Source organism: Drosophila ananassae (genome assembly GCF_017639315.1).
Source record: "Drosophila ananassae strain 14024-0371.13 chromosome 4 unlocalized genomic scaffold, ASM1763931v2 tig00000078, whole genome shotgun sequence".
In the NCBI taxonomy this organism is placed as follows: Eukaryota; Metazoa; Arthropoda; class Insecta; order Diptera; family Drosophilidae; genus Drosophila; species Drosophila ananassae.
Window position 1 is genome coordinate 246,142 of NW_025319044.1, and position 6,123 is coordinate 252,264.

Below are 6,123 nucleotides of genomic sequence, written 5' to 3' on the forward strand. Positions count from 1 at the left end.
AGCCTTGAGCAATTAAGAAATATCATGGTAGATCAGGCGCTTAGTCACCCCACTTGGAATATGGGAAAGAAAATCTCGGTTGATAGCGCAACAATGATGAATAAGGCACTAGAGATAATAGAAGCACATAACTTGTTTAACATCAGCCCGGATAAAATTGAAGCAGTAGTGCATCCTGAGTCAATAGTACATGGAATTGTAACTTATAAGGATGGGTTCAACTTTGCTGTGCTTGCAGAAACTGACATGGCAATTCCTATTTCATATGCTCTATCTTGGCCAGAAAGATTAGTTTTAAATTATAAATTAGATTTAACAAAGCAAGGAAAATTGACCTTTCAAGAGCCAGACCATAAGCATTTCCCTGTGCTAAAGCTTAGCATGGAAGTGTTAAACTCTTCTACTCCACAAACAAACAGTATTGTGCTCAATGCTGCAAATGAAATAGCTGTTAATGAATTTTTGAAGTCACGAATCGGCTTTTTGGAAATAGTAGAGGTAGTGGAATCAACAATGGAAAGTTTTGGTAGTTATACCGATATTAATTCACTATCTGATATAATAAATATTGATTGTGAAAGTCGTATTATTGCTCACAAAATTGTTGAAAGTAAAGTTGTTGCGTATAGCTAGAGTAATGTAACCAGACTGCATTCTGTGATTTTTAGCAAAACACGATACACAATCGTCATTCCGCTACTAATTAGCGGAATCTATGCCGAGATACCGCGGCGGTATGACGGTTCGCGGTGGTATGACGGTTAAGTAATTCGTCATCCCGCTGCTTGTTAGCGGGATCTAGAGATACCGCGGCGGTATGACGGTTCGCGGCGGCATAGCTATCTTCAAAAATATGGTTGAATAATTGTTAATAATAGTGTATAATTATTAATATTTTTAAGCACTTTGGCTATGGCTTTATCTAAGTTTCTCGACCCTAAGCTGGATTTGACCTTCAAAAAAATATTTGGCACTGAAAAAAATAAGAATATTCTCATACATTTTTTGAATGATATTTTAGGGTTTACTGAGATAAATACTATACAAGAAGTGGAATTCCTCAGTACTATAATGGATCCTGAAATTGCATCTGATAAACAAAGTATAGTTGATGTTCTTTGCAGGGATTCTAGTGGGGCCAGGTATGTGATTGAAATGGTGCGACCTGAAAGTCTTCGGTCATATTGTTTAAAAGGAGAGGAATTCCTCCAGAAAGAAACTGAAAGGATTCTAAAACTTATTAAACCAGATGTTTTGCCATCTGAGTCTACGCATCAGTGCGAATCGGGCAACCGGTTGGTGCCAAGCGATGCGGACAATGAACCTCCTCTTGAAAAAGAAGATGCTCAATCGTGAGAGGAGCATAAACTACAAGCATCATGTGGTTGGAGAGCTAGGCTAGTGGTATGGTGAACGTAAGTGAAACTTCAAAGTATCGTAATTATGAAGGAGCTAAAGATGCTGATAAGCTCTAACCAAAAAGGTAATGTGGATAAGTTACATTTCTCATTTCTAGATGTACGCAAATAATAACTCCACCGGTATAGAGAAGTCACCTAACCCACTGTTGTATGACAGAAGGAACAGGGTAAGCCTGTATTTTCGCCTACATGGCAAGCAAACCGCAAGGAATGCTGATGGAAGTGCAGGTAAAGGAGAATGGAGAAAGCGAATGCCATTTTGTAACGAAATGGATAGAATTTGTAACATTAATTCGCGTGAAAACGAGCAGACTTCCGTTTGGTCCCTCGTGACAAGAAACTTTGTTAACCACTTAAGGTAGGAAAGCAGATGATTACAAGTAAACCTGTAAGTGCATCTACCGAAAGCTTTGAAGCATGGAAGCAGTTGCCATGGAAGAAATGCCAGAAAGTTATTGTGAGGCTACAAAGACGTATTGTTAAGGCTGTCCAAAAAGGAAGATGGGGTAAGGTAAAAGCTTTACAACATCTTCTCACACGCTCTTTTAGCGGAAAAGCTTTGGCTGTTAAGAGAGTAACTGAAAACCAAGGAAAAAACACAGCGGGTGTAGATCGTCAATTATGGTCAACTTGCAATGCTAAATTTCAAGGAATAAAGCAGTTAAAGCAAAGAGGATATAAACCTTCTCCGCTAAAACGGATTTATATCAGTAAATCTAATGGCAAAAGAAGACCTCTTGGAATACCATCGATAAAAGATAGAGCCATGCAAGCATTATATCTGTTTGCTCTGGAACCGATAGCTGAAACAATCAGTGATCGTCACTCCTATGGCTTTAGGCCTAAAAGATCCTGTGCAGATGCTACAGTAGCTTGTCATTTGTTACTGGCAAGTCGTAATCAACTACAATGGATACTTGAAGGTGATATCAAAGGATGCTTTGACAACATTAATCATGAATGGCTTATGAAGCATATTCCTATGGAGAAGAAAATTCTGCATAGTTGGTTAAAAGCTGGCTTCCTAGAATCGAAAACTCTGTATCCCACAACTGCAGGTACCCCGCAAGGTGGTATAATTTCTCCAATACTAGCCAATTTAGCCTTAAACGGACTTGAAAAGTTATTGGAAAGTCGATTTGGTAAACTCGGCAGTAGAAGAAGAAACAAAATCAGAAGTGGAGTGAACGTAATCAGATACGCAGACGACTTTATTATTTCAGGTTTCACACATGAAGTACTGGAAAATGAAGTTAAGCCTTTAGTATCATCTTTTCTTCATGAGCGAGGTTTAATTCTTTCAGAAGAGAAGACAAAGATTACATCTATCACAACAGGGTTTGACTTTCTTGGTTGTAATGTACGTAGATATAATAAGAAGTTAATTATTAAACCTTCGAAAGAAAGTATTAAAAGACTTCTTAATAAAGCACGTACATTGATAAAAGCAAATATAGAGAACACTCAGGCTATAGTAATTAAGTCACTCAACTCTCTACTGAGAGGATGGGGAAATTACTATCACCATGTGTGTGCTAAAAAAGCGTTTAGAAAGATCGACAATGAAATTTGGCATAGTTTATGGAAATGGGCAAAGAAAAGACATCCTCGTAAAGGATTACGTTGGATAAAGAATCGTTACTTCAAAGTAATGGGTCAACGCCAATGGGTCTTTGCTGCACCCATATGCAAGAACAAACCAAAAGAGATACGGTATTTAAGACTGCTTAAGCTGATTGATATACCTATCAGACGACATGTTAAAATCAGAGCGGATGCAAATCCCCTTGACTTAAAATGGAAAAAGTATTTTGATGAGAGAGTGAAACGAACAAGAATGTTAGCAAGCTCTTTCTCAAGAGAAGGTTCTCTACTGTTGGTGTCACCATTAAGAATGATGTTTCCTGAGGAATCATGAAGGACAAGCCGGTTCGAGAAAAGAAGAACTTAGATAAGGGGCTCAAGCGTAGTGTGGGGAAACCTGCATGCTGCGTTTCTAAGGGAGGGGGTAGTAGTAATACTGCTTCCTTACCTGACCAGCTTACTCGCGATAAAGGCTTCGAAAAACGAGCTCAATTATATGCTGCTAAGGCTTACTCAAGGCAAGCTGATAAATCTGGTAAGTACATTGATTTAAAGAAGGTTTTCTTTATTGCTATCTCTAATTGTAATTTATTTCCTGATAAGCTTGATTATATATCCAGCCACACTATAAGAGATGAGAAAACCAATGAGCATGACTTAAAAGATTTTCAATTTGTATTTATTGAACTACCTAAATTTCCTAAGAATAAGGAAGAACAGCTAGAAAGCATAGTGGATCGTTGGTTATTTTTCTTCAAATATGCAGATGAAACTACGGAAGAAGACTTAAGGAAAATAGCAGAAAAAGCACCAATAATAAAGTTAGCCTACGATGAATTAGACAGGTTTAGCTGGAATGAAAAAGATTTAGTAGCTTATGAAGAAAGAATAATGGATCTACGGAAAGAAGAAGCCATTCTTGAATACAGACTTGACCTTGCTACTGAAAAAGGCATCCAAATTGGCGAAGAAAGAGGCATCAAAATCGGTAAAGAGGAAGGGAAAATTGAAGTCGCAAAAGCAATGCTGGCTAATAATGTTGATGTCAACACTATTGTCAAGTTTACTGGCCTTTCTATTAGTGAGATTGAAGAATTAAGTGTGAACGGTACAGAGTAATTTCAAAGTGCATTTGCAGTTGGAACGGATACATTTAATGAGAGTCCCATTTCACGGTGTTCAAATCTACTCCTTCTTGTACCATCTCCCAAAGTGGGCTCATTTCTCTCAGTCGGCCAACATTTTTAGCAACAAGATCTGCTGCATACAAAACTTCTTCTTTAGTTGTAAATCGGCCTAGGCCAAATCTAATTGATGAATGCTCAAGGTCATGGCCATTATTTAGCGACCGTACTACATAGGAAGGCTCAAGAGACGCAGACGTGCACGCAGAACCAGAACTTACTGCTAAATCCTTGATTGCCATGATGAGAGACTCACCCTCAATATAGGGAAAGCTCAAGTTTAGGTTGCCAGGAATTCTATTTTCATAATCACCATTTAAAACGATATCAGGAAACGCTTCTTTTATCTTGTTATACAAAATATCCCTTAATTCTTCCACTCTAGTTGTTTCTTTTTTCATTTCTTCTCTAGCAATACGTGCCGCTTCACCAAAACCAACTGCAAGAGGTGTTGGAACTGTTCCAGCATGCCTCTTTCCTGTCCACCACCACTAATTAGTGGTATCAGCCTAACACGAGGATTCTTTCTACGTACATATAATGCGCCTATTCCCATAGGTCCATAAATTTTGTGGCTAGAGAGACTCATAAGATCAATGCACATCTCATTAACATCAATTGGAACTTTTCCAAAGCTTTGAGCTGCATCTGTGTGGAAAAATATATTATGCTTTCTACATATTACACCAATTTCTTTGACAGGCTGAATTACTCCGATTTCATTATTTACCATCATCACTGAAACCAGGATTGTTTGATCAGTAATTGCTTCCTCAAGCTTTGATAAATCTATAATTCCGTTTTGCTTAACAGGCAAATATGTAACTTTAAAGCCTTCATTTTCCAGATGCCGACAAGAATCCAGAACACACTTATGCTCCGTGCAGACAGTTATTATATGATTTCCTTTATTTTTATAAAAGTGAGCAACACCCTTGATTGCCGTATTATTTGACTCAGTTGCACCTGAGGTAAAGATAATTTCTTTGCTATCTGCGTTCACCAGATCAGCGATGTGTTTCCTTGCTTTTTCCACTGCTTCTTCAGCAGTCCAACCAAATGAATGGCTGCGAGAGTGTGCATTGCTGAACTCACCAAAGTAAGGTATCATCACCTCTAAAACACGGGGATCTACTTTAGTAGTAGATTGATAATCAAGAAATATTGGTAATTTTATTTTAGCATCGTGTATTTTTTTACTTTCAACATTCATAAAGCTACCACGGAGACAAAATTTACAATTATTTTATAGCATTAAAACTTAATTTTTTCAAGATATAATCTTGCATCAAGTACAAAAGTGTCATCCAAGTAGCTGACACATAACTGTACGAACATTTATTTGCGAAAGCAGTGTGTTAAATGTTATAGCCAGTTTTGCCTCAAACACAAAGGCAGTGCCCAGACACTGGGATGACACCCTATTGGTGGCAATTGCTTCCAAATCATAATGTTTGTACAGCTGTGCGCCGTGCGCTGGAATCCGTTTTAGCCCTTATCTATATCTCAGTTCCACCAACAGTTATTGCGTCGACTTTGAGTGTCGGCTGACCAACTCCAACGGGCACATTTTGTCCATCTTTCGAGCATGTGCCAACACCAGGATCTAACTTTAAGTCATTACCAACCATAGATACTTTTTTCAACACTGTTGGACCGTCACCAATTAGTGTTGCTCCTTTTACTGGCTGTGTAATTTTGCCATTTTCTATTAGGTAAGCTTCCGAAGATGAAAAAACAAATTTTCCTGACGTTATATCAACCTGCCCACCACCGAAATTTACTGCATATAGACCTTTCTTTACGCTAGATATTATTTCCTTCGGTGTATACTTTCCGGGCAACATATAGGTGTTTGTCATGCGCGGCATAATAACTTCTTTATAACTGTCTCTTCTACCATTACCAGTTGGGCTTACACCCATGAGTTTAGC

The 6,123-nt window shown here is 38.2% G+C and overlaps 1 pseudogene; it reads right to left on the minus strand.

Moving 5' to 3' along the window:
- Nucleotides 1–3,900: 3,900 nt before the first annotated feature.
- LOC123257981 lies at nucleotides 3,901–5,449 on the minus strand (annotated as a pseudogene).
- Between the last annotated feature and the right edge of the window lie 674 nt (nucleotides 5,450–6,123).